Source organism: Tachypleus tridentatus, chromosome 5 (assembly GCF_004210375.1).
Source record: "Tachypleus tridentatus isolate NWPU-2018 chromosome 5, ASM421037v1, whole genome shotgun sequence".
NCBI classification, from domain to species: domain Eukaryota; kingdom Metazoa; phylum Arthropoda; class Merostomata; order Xiphosura; family Limulidae; genus Tachypleus; species Tachypleus tridentatus.
In genome coordinates this window covers 47,836,449-47,854,163 of record NC_134829.1, presented here as the reverse complement: position 1 = coordinate 47,854,163, position 17,715 = coordinate 47,836,449, and the positions used below count along the sequence as shown (strand labels likewise).

The window sequence follows — 17,715 nt, the reverse complement described above, 5'->3', positions numbered from 1 at the left end:
CCCACCTGACCATTCCGGGCAAGTCATCATCACCCACCGCCAACTCTTTGGCTACTCTTTTACCAACGAATAATGGGATTGACCGTCACATTATAACACCATCACGGCTGAAAGGGCGAGTACGTTTGGTGCGACGGGGATTCGAACCTACGACCCTTAGATTACGAGTCGAACGCCTTAACCCACCTGGTTGTGCCAGGCCATTTCCAAGTAAATTAGTTAAGTCAAATGTGAGAGCTCCTGAAAAAGAACGTTTGGCCTTGACCTCTTATTTTTAATACCTCCTGTATGACCATTTCGAAAAAAACCAAAAACATTTCCTGTTTATTCTCCCGATATCAAGAATTTATACGCAACAGCATAAACCGTTTTATCACAAGTAAATACGTAAACACATGATAATTACTGTATATGTCAGCAGGTCTCTTAACAAATAAGCAAAGATCTTATATTGCTTGTGAATTTATTTAAACAAACAAGAACATTAGTTTAAAGGCAATGGAATTGTCCACTGAACTAAAATTTTTGTTTACGGATACAATAAGTTATTTGTTTTGCTTGGTTCACTTAGCGTCGTCAGGCGGATGGATACATTTGAATGATGGAACGAAATCGTTACGTATCGCAGTATCAGGGACTATATTGCATCACTAGGCAACAATGTAAAAATAAATAAATAAAGCATGAGGACTAAGAACGGTAAAATTAAACGTAGCGTCATTTCCTTTTTTAATAAAGGGAGCTTCTTTGATTTTTTTTTCTATTCACATTATGTTCTATGCCTATGATTATATTTTCGGAGATAAAGAAGAAAAGTGTTTATTTTAGCACTGTAAAAAGAGAGTTTTGTTTGTTTTTGAATTTCGCACAAAGCTACACGAGTGTTAGCCGTCCCTAATTTAGCAGTGTAAGACTAGAGGGAAGGCAGCTAGTCATCACCACCCACCGCCAACTATTGGGCTAATCTTTTACCAACGAAGAGTGGGATTGACCGTCACATTATAACGCCCCTACGGCTGGAAGGGCGAGCATGTTTGGTGCGACGGGGACTCGAACCCACGACCCTCAGATTACGAGTCGAACGCCTTAGACACCCTGCCATGATTTTTTATTATTATTATTAAAGCTGTTTTTAGGGTAATCGAAAATTCAGATAAAAGTTAAGTGTAACAGATTCAATCTCGTTTGGTTTGATGGTTGATAGAAATTGAATACGCACCCATGTATATGGCTTAGAACATGTTACGTTCACTGTTACTTAATCATAAATTGCAATCGAATAATTTGTCTGTTTTGAAATTAAGCACAAAGCTACACAATGGGCTCTCTGTGCTCTGCCCACCACGGGTATCGAAACCCGGATTTTAGCGGTTTGAGTCCGCGAATATTCCGCTGCGCTACTAGGGCCCGTGATCGAAGAAACAGAGAATTGGTATAAGAATATCTATGTAAAAAAAATATGTTTCAGAAAGCGTATTTCAGATAAGTATAAGTTGAATCGGACTAAGGCGAGCGCCCTAACCACCTGGTCATGCCGAGGTCCTGTTTGAACCTTTCACTCAAACACACTTGGTCATGGTGTTTCTGAGAATATATTCTGTTCTCCAGTGGCACTCGTATTTTTTTTTACAGCAGAGGCACCCAAATGGTGTTTGTTGGACCACTAGTAGTTGGCCAGCTCCATCCAAGTGGTCCTTAAAGAACTTTAAATGGCGGGGCAAAAAAAAAAAAACTATATAAACAAGAAATGTGTGTACAGATTTAGTGGAAAAGTTTCAAAATGTATGTCATTTGGTTTCTGAGGTAAAGTAAAAGCAAATATCTTTATTTGGAAATTTTTATACATTGTAAAACAATAACATGTCTGCTAGAAACGAAGAACAGCGGTTTTTGGATGTTTCCTACGACAAAGTCTAACATCACAGTTTAAAAGAAATCCGATACTGTAGTTTTGTATTCAGAGAAATGTAAAGTATCTAATACTTAAGTACAGATAAAACAGTTCTTTTTCTGAAGCCGTTTCGTACAACGTACCTGTGTGAGGTTGGATTTTAATCTCTTGTGGTCCAGAAATCGACATATAGAAGCAGGATCAATGCTGAGTTGCCCCTCAAGTTTAGGTGTTCTGCGAACAAAAATAGTTTGGGAACCACTGTTGTAGAGCAAACCAGCTCGACAAGTCTCTTTGTGATATACATTGATTTACATAAATTTGTATTCAATAGCTTATTAGAGTTTAACTTTGCAACGTCGAATGTTTGTACTAACTTGTTTGAAAAATATCGAAGTGCGCTAGTGTTCTCTATGTAGGAATGGTACGAACCCCTGTATTGAGGAAATACAAAGTCATCTGGATTTTCTTCTCTACAGGTAGTTATGAAGAGCTAGCTGGCATAGTCTCACTTTTCCCAGTGTATATGCCGCTATTCAGCTATTCAGAGCGACCCGTTGTCGAAAACTGGCAAACAGCCAAAAACGATATTTTTTTACTTTCGTCTATCATCATCTTTCTTCACTAGGTCTAACCTTAACCTAGTTCCAGTGGTAACTATAATTTTATCATCATTTGACGGAACAAACAGTCTGCACAATGATTTTATGTCCTCCAGACTCACACCGACAGAAAGCTGGTTTTAATACTCGTGATGAGCAGAACACAGATAACTCGTTGTGTATCTTTGTACTTAATTCCAAACAAACAAACCTATTTTATTGTTTTTCTGTGCAAAAATTAAAATAAAAGAGAAGAATCATAAATATACTGTAAACGATGTTATTACCCCTGGAAGTTAGCTATCTTACTGCAATATGATGTTCCTTTAAAACACTTAAGTACAGCGTAATGCAGTCGTTATCAGCCAATATTAGACGAAAATTAGATGACTACAACATGTATAAAACTCAATGCTCTGTACACTGTACAAGCCGTGTCTTTAGGGAGCCAATCCCAACATCGTGTATAAAGTGAAGGTGTAAGGAAACAAAAAATCAGTACACATTCGGGCCATTCCGAACTAGATCTGAAGAGCTACTTGGCAAATAGCCAAAACCCGAGATTTCTTATTTTCCTTCAGAACCATCTTTATTTAACTGGCCTAGCACCTACCTAGTTCTAGCAGTAACTATCATTTTGTTACCAAATTGTTGAACCAAACCGTCTTCAAGATATTCGACTACTGTATTTTACGCCTTGTAAGACGCTACGTTGTGGAACACACACCTTAATTTTGGAAAGACAATTCTAAGAAAAAATATTTTGACTCGGCAACCAACACCTTGATACAGCCTTGATGTTTTTTTCAATCTACTGAGTAAATACAGTCAAATACACCATATTCTTCACAGTATATCGACAATATTAGTTACATTGTTATATGATATTGAAAATACCTGTAATTGGTAAATAATAAGATTACAATCCATATGAGAGGCTGTTTTGAGTAGACCCTCAGCTAACCTCTTGCTTTAACCCATCACTTTGGTCTTGAAAGACACATGGAGATTGTTCAAGGTATTTTTAAAGAAAAAGTGAGTCTTACAAGGCATAAAATACGGTACCTATTTTGTTGTTATTCAACGCAAAATTTATAAAGCTTTAAAATATAACCTAGTAACCCACATCTGTTATCTTGTTAAGGAAAATTATACCAAGTAAAGCATTATCTGGCTATCTGCTGTGCCCACCGAAAGGAATCGAACCCTTGATTTTATCGTTGTACAATCCGAAGACTTACCGATGTCTCAGCGGGGGACACAAGTATAAGGTATCATTATGTAAAATAAAGTGTTTTCTAAGTGTGAAATATATTACATTCTAGACTCTCCAGCTATCTCTAATACTGTAGTGTTGTGACTTTTGTGTTCCCTAAGTGTGAAATATATTACATTCCAGACTCTCCAGCTATCTCTAATACTGTAGTGTTGTGACTTTTGTGTTCCCTAAGTGTGAAATATATTACATTCCAGACTCTCCAGCTGTCTCTAATACTGTAGTGTTGTGACTTTTGTGTTCCCTAAGTGTGAAATATATTACATTCCAGACTCTCCAGCTATCTCTAATACTGTAGTGTTGTGACTTTTGTGTTCCCTAAGTGTGAAATATATTACATTCCAGACTCTCCAGCTATCTCTAATACTGTAGTGTTGTGACTTTTGTGTTCCCTAAGTGTGAAATATATTACATTCCAGACTCTCCAGCTATCTCTAATACTGTAGTGTTGTGACTTTGTGTTTCCTAAGTGTGAAGTGTGTCACAGTTTAGATTCCTCAGTGTGTCTTTGTTAATATAATATAATATAATATAATATAATATAATATAATATAATATAATATAATATAATATAATATAATATAATATAATATAATATAATATAATATAATATAATATAATATAATATAATATAATATTTTTTATAGTTAGAACGTGTTAAATTTTGTTTATCTAAATATGTGTGCTAAAGTGTAGAGTTATAGTTTCCATGTGGTGTTTTTCTTATCGCTTTTGACAGCCACAACTGGTGTGATAGCCAAAATTTGTCGTCACTTTTATGTTTGTTCTATTTGTTTGTAGTCGAGTACAAAGCTACACAACGGTTTGTATGTGTGTTGTACCTGTCACGGGTATCGAAACTTGGCTTTAAGCGTTAAAGTCCATAAAATTACAGCCGAGCCACAGAGGAAAGCGGCTTGTTAATCTCGTGGGTTAGTATTTTGTTGTTGTTGTTTGTTTAGAAATGACACAGAAAGTAATTGAATTGTATTATTTTAGGTAATTATTTAAAAGGTACGTAAGTAAACAACATAATTATTTCTAAAGGACTAATTTTTCATTATCTCAGATATGTTCTTTGCCTTTCAGATATATTTTTTTTTTGTTTCTGTCGAAATTAGTTCTTGTGTTATCTGGATAATATACGTAGATAGATAGAACCGTTACGCAAGGCTTCGTTATTTATTCTCAACTGATAAACTTTATTATAAAAATCTCAAATTAAAAAACGTGAGAACTTATGCCAGTATCACGGGAGATACACTGTTTGCGCATTATAAATATCAGGGTTAAGCTAGAAATCTAGGGCATGAATATATTTTTTGATATTTTTAAATATAAATTATTAAAACAATAAATTCTGGTCGACGCCTTTTGCTATATATATACACACATTAAGTTTAGAGATGGCGCGTTTTCGAAAACTCTCGCGGAGTGCGCTCGTTTGAGGTCTTTTTATTTTTTTGTTCCGCAGTCTACTTTAGTAAGAATAAGTCCAGAAATCCAACTTCCTGGCTTAGAAAATACTGAAAATATTTAGTATTCTTGCTAGAAAATAATAACTAGGATCTTGTTTAAACTGGAAATAGTCTGTTGAAGGTCATGAACATAAATTTATTTAATTAAAATTTTTGTTTGGTGCGTGAAATTTATAATTAACGTAGTCGCCATTTTCGATAAAAAAATAAAACTTCAGTGTCTCTGTAACATTATATCTTAGACAAACGAACTGGATATATTAACTCATTATTATCAATATTTTAGAAGGAAATTGCAAACAACCTATATAAACCTATATAAAAGGTTTCAAAGAACGAGATGATCATTGATTGAGTGTTCTTCAATCCATTCTTCCGCCCAAACGAGCCAGGCACGTGCCATCAGCACGTGGCCTCCTCCTACGATCTCATATGAGTTGGCATGCTTCCAGCTTAACTTTTTATATCAACAATCAGTCACGTGTCAACTCACGTTCATTGCTGTTTTCTAAGCTATGAAAACTCGCAAAAAAGATTTTCAGAGAATATAAAAAATTTTTATTAGAGTTTCATTTGACAACAAAACGCACACAAATTTGTGTGTCCAAGTCAGCTCTGTTTGTACTGGAAGAAGTTCTGTTGTCATCTTAAGCAATCCTTTCCTGAATAGACATTTAGGTAAATATAAAATTATACTAAATGGGTTTTCTTTTCACGTTTTGTGTCTAAACATGCTGTAGCCCGTGTAGAAAGTCCAAATAATGTTTTGTTACGGCAGTAATGGAGAATTAAAACTGTTGTAACGATAATTACAAACATATCTTTAAAAAAAATCTATGGGTCAGGTTTTTATATCTTTTATCAACGCTATATGATTATTGGCTATATATTAGCTCCTTGTTATAACTTCGCATTGCTAACTGATGTTAAATGTAAGGTTTTCAATAATTAACATAAAATGCACGAGCCAACGAAATATTTGTACATTTATTATAGTTGTAAAAAGGAATTGGTAATAACAATACTAGAATCGTGTTGGTTTATCAACACATACGAACATTATTATAAAATGGGTTCTAGGATCCATTAAATTATATCTTTTAAATTTCATATATTAACTTGTTGTATGTAATTGAGCACAAAGCTACACAAAGAGCTATCTGTACTCTGCCTACCACGGGTATCGAAACCTGGTATTTAGCGTTGTAAGTCCGCAGACAGACCGCTGTGCCACTAAGGGGCTATATATTAATTACGTCATGAACTATTTTTTAAAAAAAGTGATGTACGAGTGTTTGTTTGTTGAATTTCACGCAAAGCTACTCGACAGCTACACCCACTAGCTGTCTTTAATTTATAAGAAACACACTACAGGGAAGTCAACACCTCGCACTGCCAGTTTGTGAGCTACTCTTTACCAACAAATAGTGGGATTGACTGTACATTATAACGCCCCGCAACAGAAAGGACAAACATGTTTAGCGACGGGTAATTTTTATACAATTAGTTATACTGAACTTATATTTAATCACGATTTAAAACAACCAATCCCAGTTTCATAAGATAGGCTAAAAAGTTCCAGTATTGGCGTCGCTAGTGGTTAACGTCAGGTTTATTGTTTCAGTTTTTTGTTGTTTGGTTGTTGTTTTTTTTCAAATGTGAAAGTATGTAATATTTCTTTTATATAGATTAAGTCAAACATAGGTTATGGAAATTAAAATATCTATCCAAAGTGTGATGTTGCTTCTTGTCAAAATGAAAGTATGTGTCTTGTGTTTTTTAATAGTCATTTTTATAAATTATTTTATCAAGGCTGCGCGGGCCCGGCATGGCTAGGTGGGTTAAGGCGTTCGACTCGTAATCTGAAGGATGCGGGTTCTAATCCCCGTCGCACGAAACATGCTCGCCCTTTCAGCCGTGGGAGCGTTATAATATTTCGGTTAATCCCACCATTCGTTGGTAAAAGAGTAGCCCAAGAGTTGGCGGTGGGTGGTGATGACTAGCTGTCTTCTCTCCAAATTATGGACGGCTATCGCAGATAGCTCTCGAATAGCTTTGCGCGAAATTCACAAAACAAACAAAGAATCAAAACTGCGTATTAATATCGTGGACCACATTTTCATTGAGACAAAATTGGACCGATGTGTGACTAAGATTGTGTCCATAATGACATAAGTGTCAATATCTATTAAAATAAATATCGAATTTCGAATTAGAAACTTAGGCAAAATGCAACAAACGCAACAGAAGAAAGCAAATATGTACACGGTATTTATTTCATTCTGTAGCGCCACCTATTAGTGAAAAAATAATACAATCCCCGTGAGACTTTCTTGTTTTATAAATGTGCCAAGTTTTGTAAATATATCAAATTTCAGTTATAGAAACTGGGTATTACATTACATTTTTTTTACTGTTTAAAACTGAGCGCTATTTTTATAGGTCGAGGTTAGATATACTATTTTGTTAAGTTTCACTTGTGATTGAAATTGTTATTATTTCTTATTATCGGCGGCCCGGCATGGCCAGTTGGGTTAAGACGTGCAACTCGTAATCTGAGGGTCGCGGGTTCGCATCCCCGTCGCACCAAACATGCTCACCTTTTCAGCCGTGGGGGCGTTATAATGTCACGGTCAAGCCCCCTATTCGTTGGTAAAAGAGTAGCCCAAGAGTTGGCGGTGGGTGGTGATGACTAGCTACCTTCCCTCTAGCCTTACACTGCTAAATTAGGGACAGCTAACACAGATAGCCCTCGTGTAGCTTTGCGCGAAATTCATAAACAAACAAACAATCTTATTATCGAGCTCGAAGTGCTCCGTCAAAAGTTACAACACTAAAATCCGTAATTCGATTTCCCTCAATGGACAGATAGTCAATTGTACAATTGTGAACAAACGAACTGTAATTTAGAATCCTAAGCTTAGTCTCAAGTAAATAACACAAATATTGCACAATTCCAATCGTTCCCTAAGCCTAATCTCACATAAATATCCTATAAAATTTAACATTTATTTTGGAAAAAAGTGACTCAAATCTTGTTCAATTCCTGATGTTCACACCAGGAAAAATGTTGTGAACTCAGTAAAGGTGTTGAAACACAGTTTAAAAGTGGATAAAGACACTTTTTCTATTCGTCAAAATATAATTTCTGCGAATGATTCTCGTGCCGAAATTTGTCAGTTTTCCGGCTTTGCACTACTTAACCCACCAAAAAAAAAAAAAAAAAAAAAAGTTACAAGAGCAGCAGTCATCATCACATAATAATAATAATAATAATTATACCAAATCTCTAGCATCGTTGCTTCCAACCTCAAAAGTCTAGGTATGCCCGAGTGGTCAGAGTACTGGACTGTAAGTCCGAGGACTCCTGGTTTGCATCCCGCTGTAGAACAATTTCGATTCTTAATTTGGGATTTGAGTGCATTAGAAGAATAACGTTGAAATCCCACTGTTCAGTTGGTTGAGTAGCCCAAGAATTAGCGGTGATTGCTACTGATTAGTGTATCAGTCCAGATTACAAACTAATGTAGCACTTCGCGATTATTCGGAATAAACCCCTCCCAAGCAAAAATAGAACAGTTGTTTGTAATGAAAAAGATAAAGCAACAAAGGTTGATATAGAAGTTGTTGGCAGTAAATAACAGTAACTTATTTTGAAATTCGTCAGAGACACGGAGTTTAATGGCCTGTATATTTCCTAACATTTTAACTTTGAAATCTTAGCAAAGTATATTGATAATCTAGTGACGTTACAGAAAAATTAAAAAAATAAATGAGAAGAAATAATTTTAAAAAGACTTTAGCTAATTATTTAGAGCAATTAACTGCCCCATCAGCATGTGTCTGCGAACGCTGATTGCTAGAAACCAAGTTTCGATACCCTTGGTGGGCAGAGCACAGATAGCCCTTTATGTTGCTTTGTGCTTAATAAGAAACAACAGTGATTATCAATAATTTGGTGTTAAAAGGTTTTTATGTCTAATGAAGATAAGAACTGAAACATTAACCCGTTAAGTAATACGTTATAAGCAACAGCTCTGCACAATCGACTGTATCACTGAACACACACACACACATATGTTTCTGAAGACTAGCTATGCCACTCTATATCTTTTTATGTATCATGTAGAAATTTTAAGTATTTTAACTCCTAAAGTTGTCAAAAGTTTTCAGAGTGTTTATACGCACAACAGTTTATGTATTAATGAAAAACTTTGATCAAAGAAATCGCTAGTTCCTTTCGCAATACTACCAATTGTTCTGGGTCATTCCTGTATGATATTACGTGTGCTGTTTCATAGCGTTAATGGGTCGTCCATATGTTTTCTTACTTGCATTTTAGGTCGGTTTGAGCGACTTTGGAAGGTCAGGTGCAGTTGGAAACATTTTTCTCCCGTTTCACGATATATATTAAGAACATTGTTTTGTTTCGGTAATATGATATACAGATTACACTTAGAGGTAAGAGTTCATACACTGTACGGATACTTGCACTGGCCTTTCCTAACTTTTCAAGACAATGTCCACAAATGTAAAGACTGTAAAATTTAGTGCTTTTTCCACAACTTCTGTAAAATTGATTGTGTAAAAGTTCCACATTTCAGAGTTAAAAGTCAACATATTTTTACTTGACTAAATTATAGGATGTGTCCTTTTACATAAATACTCTTTATATAAATTTTTGATATCTTAGTCTAAGTGATATATTTAGGTGCTAGCTATAGGTGGCCTTTTTCTTGAGATGGGTATAAATTGGGAAGATACATTTTAGGGTTATCACCATCATCTAGGATAGAGCTCAGAAGATCATTCTTGGGTAAAATTGGTGTCTAAAGGCTTGAACGAATTATCTTGGTGTCTGTAGTGGAGTGACCGTATTTACATATTTGTACATAAATACCGGATTTGTTGTTTTAGGTATTTTGAATGCCTTGGTGTTTTGTGTTGCTAATGTTAAACCATGCTGGACAAGCGTATCCAGTTACTGGGTATTTTTACTGTTTATAGATTTCTGTGTGATCGGAATGTTAAGACAAGCTCTGGTTGTCCTCATCAGTTACACTTTCCAGTAAGAAGTAAAGAGCCTTAGAAATGACGGCCTTGCCCCAAAGCGCATAGCAATGGAAACTAAGTTGCAGATAGGATATATTCGGACGTGGCGACATGTTCCATAAAAATGTTGTGATGTACCCTGTGTATACCGCATTTTGCTTGATTTTTTTGTCACTTTTTTTCAGGCAACCAATAATACATATAATTCTGGTAATCTTTTCTCCACCGTAATAGTACATTTCTAAGAACGAGAAAATAAATTGATTATCTTTATTTGACTACGATCCTGTATAGTTTGGTTTGAATTTCGCGCAAAGCTACATGAGGGCTATCTACGCTAGCCTTCCCTAATTTAGCAGTGTGAGACTAGAGGGAAGGCAGCTAGTCATCACCACCCACTGCCAACTCTTGGTCTACTCTTTTACCAATGAATAGTGGGATTGACAGTGCCATTATAACGCCACCACGGCTGAAAGAGCAAGCATGTTTGGTGTGACGAGGATTCGAACTCGCGACCCTCAGATTAGGAATTGAGTGCCTCAACCACCTGGCCAGGCCAGGCCCGATCCTGTAGTCTTCTTGTTATGTATTTCTACTGACTTAACGTTTGCCCATTTCACAGCGAACAAGGTATCAGGTGGGCGAAATTAAAATAGACAATGGTGTTTATTTTAAAACACACGAATAAAAAGATGCAGCAGTTTTTGTAAGGAAAATAGTACAATTAGTTGTACGTAGAAAAATATGTATATTGCTTTGACTTTTGAAAATAAAAGACTTTATGACATAGAAATGTTTCATAAAACTTTACTGTTACATTTTAAAAATGTTCTGTCTGTTTTACCTCAATAAGGTCTTTTAAAGAACTTTCTTAATAATTGCAAAGCTACGCGATACCTATCAGTGCTCTTCCAACCACTGGTATCGAAACCCGATTTTTAGCTTTATAATCCAGTCGGTTCACCGATGAACCTCTGAGGATTTGAAGCAAAGAACTAAGAACATTAATTAGCGTTGGAAACATTTATTTGAACCAGTTATATTACCACAAAGTATAGGGTTGCAGGACAACTGCCCCCGAAGGAAAATTGTCTTCCTAAGCCTATCTTCTCATATTAAAATAGGAAGAATAAACCTATTTCTTACATTATATGAAAGAACGAATTTTCTAAAACTGTATAACCCTCTCGCCCTGGCTATCCTTCACTGCGCATGTCACGATGTTTTAGTGACTTACGTTCAAATCTTAATTAAGACACTTTCTGTTTATTCTATAAGAAACATGGGTAAACCAATCATAACATGCTCTCCACCATAAAGAACCAACACTACCATAACAGGCTGCTCTGAAGACAAAGACGAAATACTCTCGAAATATCGTCTGTTATACTTATGGTTCTACAACAGTTGACTGTCCAATCATCTTATTTATGTTATACCAATTAGTTCAATATTTTTATTTCATTACAATAAAAAGTTGAAATAAGTGTTAGATAATTCATTTCAAAACAAGAAATGTGTTGTGTTTTTTTTTTAGTCTGTGACTACAGGAGGGAAATTTTCAGATGACCACAATAAAGACAAATTTGTTTGCTTTTCCTATTTAAAACAAGAGTGAACAATTCTAGTACAAGAAGGACTGGCGTCACCAAGATCCAATATATGCTGTTAGTTCCGTTATATGGCGTTCTGTGGATTGGTTTGGCTTGTCTTGAATTTCGCGCAAAGCTTCACGAGGACTACCTATGCTAGCCGTCCCTAATTTAGCAGCGTAAGACAAGAGGGAAGGCAGCTAGTCATCACCACCCACCGCCAACTCTTGGGCTAACAAAGAATAGTGGGATTGATCGTACCGTTATAACGCCCCCACCTCTGAAAGGGCGAGCATGTTTGGTGTGACCGGGATTCGAACCCGCGACCCTCAGATTACAAGTCGAGTGCCTTAACCACCTGGCCAGTCCGGGCCTAAACCTGTTGAATTGATCGGTGTTATTATAAAACTATTGCGTGTAAATTCTGTGATATTATCTTCACTAAGAGTGATAATGGAATATTCGTAATATAAATCGGACAAAATAGGGTATTTTAGGGCTAAAGGTCACTGTCCAGCTAAAGTAAACAGTTATTAATAAAAGTGCAACATTTTCTACCTAAATCCAGGTAAGTGACTGATCACGAAACCACAGTAATTTTTAACACACGTATTTAGTTTCTTTTCTCTCACTCTTTCGTTTTCTCTCTCTCTCTCTGTTGTTGTTTTTTCATTGGACCTACTTTATAATAAATAGTATACTCCAAGTATAATATGAGAAATCTATAATCAAATTAACCTTTTTCTGTATATTAATACTTTGGAACAGTCGACTCGTAATCCGAGAGTCGCGGGTTCGAATCTCCGTTGCACCAAACATGCTCTTCCTTTCAGTCGTGGGGGGCTTTATAATATGACAGTCAATCCCCCTATTCGTTGGTAAAAGAGTAGCCCAAGAGTTGGCGGTGGGTGGTGATGACTAGCTGCCTTCTCTCTAGTCTTGCACCTCTAAATTAGGGACGGCTAGCGCAGATAGCCCTTGTGTAGCTTTGCGCGAAATTGAAAAACAAAACAAACAATTTGTTTGGAACACAACCAGGGGCGTCAGGCACCCAGAACATCTGGAGGACACATCCACATGCGTTTTCTTGATTATAATCAACATTATAACAGTTTCGTGTTATTTGTTGTGCAAAGCGACATGCAATAAGAGCAAACATCCAAATGTCACGTTCCCCATGTATCTGCACATAGTTTTTTTGTGTTTGTAGTTAAGGGCAAAACTACACAATGGGTTATCCGTGCTTTATCCATTACGAGTATTGAAGCCTGGTTTTTAATATTTTATGTTCGCTGAGCCAGTGAGGGGTGCATGTATAGAACATACAAAATAAAATATATAGATTTATTATATATAGTGTATAGATGTAACACAATCTATAAGATAACAGTGAAAGTAAAGATGTTATATCAACAACACTACATTTCACATATCCAGTGCCGACGAGGCCTTTTGCCCAATACTAACAAGACTCGTCAAGCCGTCCGGGATACAACAGACATCGTAGGCTGTATTGTCATATTTTAAGAACAACTGTTATGGCGGAATTAGATTATGTAACCAATAGTAATTCTTATCAATTTCACATGCGTCATTTAGAACATGTACAAACAATATATGCATTGAAAAAATTATATGATGGGAAAACAAAACTTTTGAACCCGCCGAGCAAAGTGATTCCAGAAACGATCGTGATTAACATTTAGCACGATCTAAGTCACGTGCTCTGGTTTAACTGACAGCGCCATTAATTCACCGAGCGCTTAGAAAGGCTAAAGTAGAGAAAAAGTGTTCAAAATAACAACTTCTGATTGGTAGAACTGGAGTGAAGCGATAAAGATAGACCTAGTTAGCACACACGAAAGTAAATCTGTCGGGTTCCTTTCGATTTCATGGAAACAAACAAACGACTGGTATTGAGAACGCGGACAAGACTTGGAACTTAAGGATTTCCTCTGAATTTCGATGCTGAAGGCTAATAGAAAACAGAATTCTAAGAGCGTTCAGCAACAAATTCAACTAGTACTTCATAAAGGAACTAGTCAAGTGTGTTAAGGCGTGCGATTCGTAATCTGAGGGTCGCGGGTTCGCATCCGCGTCGCGCCAAACATGCTCGCCCTTTCAGCCGTAGGGGCATTATAATGGTACGGTCAATCCCACTATTCGTTGGTAAAAGAGTAGCCCAAGAGTTGTCGGTGGGTGGTGATGACTAGCTGCCTTCCCTCTAGTCTTACACTGTTAAATTAGGGATGGCTAGCACAGATAGCCCTCGTGTAGCTTTGTGCGAAATTCAAAACAAGCAAAACAAACAAACATAAAGGAACACGAGTGCCTAACGATCTTTGTTACTTAATATGACTTGAGTTTCGAAATGTAGATCCAACGTATGCGGGAAATCTTGCTAGTTCGAGGTCTTAATTAATTCTTTTAGCTGTTGGTAAAATTCCTGTCATAAGTTCTCTCACTTCTCATGCTTTCAAGTTTTGAAACTGACACTTGAACTATTCCTGTGTTCAAACTCTTACATGGTTTTTGTTGTGTTTGTTTGTCAGAGCACCAGACGACGTATTTAATTTGAATTATATCAGAAAAATGTGTTTGATTTAATAAACAGTACTTAGCTAATGATGTTATTCGGGGATATTTTCTAACCAGACAAGAATGTAAAGAAAATCGCTATTTTTGAGAGTACCGCTAATCAACCTGGGTGTTAGCTAGAACTCCACTCCACTATTTTCTAATATAGACAATATTTTGTTTCGCTTTAACAGAACACGTTTGTTAGAAATAGAAAACTGAGAGAAAAATCTCAAAATGTTTGAAACTTAATCAGTCAAGGGGAAGGCTATGAAGTTACATGAATAATTTAGCAGTAACTGACGGCGTGAAAAAACATCACGCGGACAAAGTAAATTTTATGAGCAAAAACAAGTCGCTGTTTAACGGAGTCAACGCACCATCTTGAACTGATGCTTTGCCTTTTAAAGTTCTTCGAAAACAAAAACGCATGGATTTAAGTGTTTACGTTTGGAGAAACGTTCTTTCGAATTTTTTATTATCAAGTTGGTTCAAACCAATTCAATGTCTGCTCGATTCTTATTTTTCCTTGACAAAGGCCCTTCACCTTGCGTGGGTTTCCAGGTTACATGTACTCTCACAAATTATAGGCAGTCATTTAGAAATGGTAATTCAACAGATTGAGGCTCTACGTCATTATAGTTTATCACACTGTAAATGTAAAAAGTCTTACAAATTCTGTTTTTACCTTTCTGTGTAAGTAATAAAAGTAAACCTATTTTAACACGGATATGAGATTACATTTCATGTATATATTTTCTGGTATATTGAATACAACACTTACAGCCGGACATTTGACATACACGGTTTTGTACAGCCACAAAATTATTCACAACTGAAACCACCTACAGTCGGAAATCCAGAAGGCACTATATGTCTACTATACCAACCACAACGGGAAACCTGGAGTACGTTTTTGATGGATCTACCACATAATTGAATCATATTGTGAAATCCGGAAGAGTAAGTTTTCTATCTTTTTTGTGACATATTTGTTTCCAATCATACATGACAAGACATTTCAGTATTATAAACAGAATGAAGCAGTATTTATTACAATTATATCAGATGATGCCTGTTTTCTGGGATGTTTTTATACTGTTATGATATCTTGATTTGTTTACTTTTATATCATGACACGAGAAAGTCCCCCGCTGGTACAGCGGTAAGTCTACGGATTTAAAAGCCAGGGTTTCGATTTTCTTCGGTGGACTCAGCAGATAGCCCAAGGTGACTTTGCTATAAGAAAACACATAGACACGAGAAAGATGGCGCTAAAAATCGAGAAAAAATATTTTTATTTACACGCTAGAAGAGTTTACTAGAGTCCAAAGGGCAGTCTCTTCTTATCAGTACAGAGTTCTTTTGCAGTAAGCGGTCCAGGTAATGTATCGTCTCTAATTCCAAACAAGACGGATAACCGGCCTGTGGCGGTCAGTTGAAAGCCAAATTAAAATTGTTCTGACACTGGTTTTTGTATTATTATTTGCATACTTTTAAACAATTGTTTTAGCAATTCTCATAATTACGAATCGTCTGCTGATGTTTCCATTTGCAAAATGTAAAGTTTTATTACGGATCTACAACAGCTGGAGATTTCCGAAAGAAATGCTTGTCTTTTTTCTTTCCTTTTTTTCCCAGAACGATTTTTCCAGACTAGAGAAAACAAAAATATCGAGTTTAACGTCTCGTTTCCGAATCAATAGTGATCGTTGACCATTCTAAATCCTAGACCAGACGACACCCCGTCACGGGTCTCTCTCCTACGCAAGAGACAACTGAGGTAAATTTTGGCACGTGCAAGAGATTTTTGAGCAAACACGTATCCTTAGAAAATGTGCGCAGCTGTGATACATTAATTTACACGAAAAAAGAAAGAAAAATCGGTGTTAAAGGTGTTTTGTCATGTTTGCTTTGAAGTCAACTTCATTACACTTTTGTCAATGCTTTGAAATAACTTCCAGCTATTAAACGAATGATTGGCTATAGGTGGTTGCTAAGCGACTGTCTTTTGCCCAGTCGAGTCATAACGTCAAGTCGGTATACCTCTTCAACAATAACGCTAAATAAGTTCTCAGTTGGGAGAGCGGTAAGTCGACGAACTTGGGAAGCTAAAGTCCAATGTCCGATTCCCTGCGGTGGACACAACAGATAACCCAACGTGGCTTTGCTCTAAAACAAACAACCTGAAGAAAACCAGATGTTCTTTCTGTTTGAAAAGATGTTTCCCGTTTTACTATAAAGGGAAGACTGAATCATATTTTATTAAAGCCAGAATTAATGCATTAAAAGAAAGTGAAATTCAAAATAAAAATGCTTATATTTAGTACATATATTAAGCACTATTAAAGAGCAAACAGTTAAAAGATACGAAAGTTTTATACAGGTATGTAAGATGCACTGTTGACCCCGTCACATCAAACATGCTCGCCCTTTCAGGAGGGGGGGGTGTTATAATGTTACGATTAATCCCACTATGCGTTGGTAAAAGAGTAGCCCAAGAAATGAGGGTGAGTGGTGATGACTAGCTGCCTTCCCTATAGTCTTACACTACTAAATTAGAGATGGCTAGCGCAGGTAACCCTCGTGTAGCTTTGCGTGAAATTCAAAAACAAACAAACACTGTTGATGAAGCAAACTCATCACATAAATGAAACAGTGATAACCTACCCTACTTTAATTCAAATGTTTCTCACGCAGTACCTTTTTGTATTATCTGAACTATCTTACTACTTTTAGCAGGGCTAGAAATTCGAGTGGAACTTAATTAATGTTTGCATCGCTTTATGGCTACTTATACATGAATCGTTTTATCTCAATAGAAATGTAGTAAGAACACGAGCGCTAGTTTGTTTACAATTCAGCAGGGGGCACTTTCAGTGTGTTTTGTTTGTTTTAGAGCAAAGTCAGAGTAGGCTACCCGTTCTGTACAATGCGGGGAACCGAACCCCAGACTTTAGCATTGTAAGTTCGTAAACTTGCTGCTTTCCCATTGGGGGACGACACCCTCAGTTTAAAAAATATCTAATACTTGTCAAAGCATCGCTTGTAAGTTTAAGGTTAATATTTCACCGCAATTGTGAAAAATAAAGAAATGAATGAAACTGACTATATATCTTTGCCTCTAAATCCTAAGTGTACTTTTAGTAACTTTCTGTGTATTAACAATGTAACAGACTTCGTTAAATCTAAAACAATTATTTTCAAAACTACATTGTCATGTTACTGAACTAAAACTAACCACAGT

General features: G+C 36.3%; 2 long non-coding RNA genes across 4 annotated transcripts in view; both read left to right on the top strand.

Moving 5' to 3' along the window:
* LOC143251104 (uncharacterized) overlaps nt 1-16,351 on the top strand; it is a 29,007-nt gene extending 12,656 nt beyond the window's left edge. Inside the window, exons 2-4 of one of the 3 annotated variants that reach the window (XR_013028499.1) lie at nt 3,638-3,764; nt 15,255-15,431; nt 16,110-16,351. This is a non-coding gene — a long non-coding RNA (uncharacterized LOC143251104). Of the gene's footprint in view, nt 1-3,637; nt 3,765-15,254 lie in introns of all 3 variants that reach the window. The other 2 variants (XR_013028498.1, XR_013028497.1) reach the window with 2 other exon arrangements.
* On the top strand, nt 5,771-10,517 carry LOC143251106 (uncharacterized). Its single transcript, XR_013028501.1, has 2 exons — nt 5,771-5,925; nt 10,255-10,517. It is a non-coding gene; the product is annotated as an uncharacterized LOC143251106 (long non-coding RNA).
* Nucleotides 16,352-17,715: the final 1,364 nt, after the last annotated feature.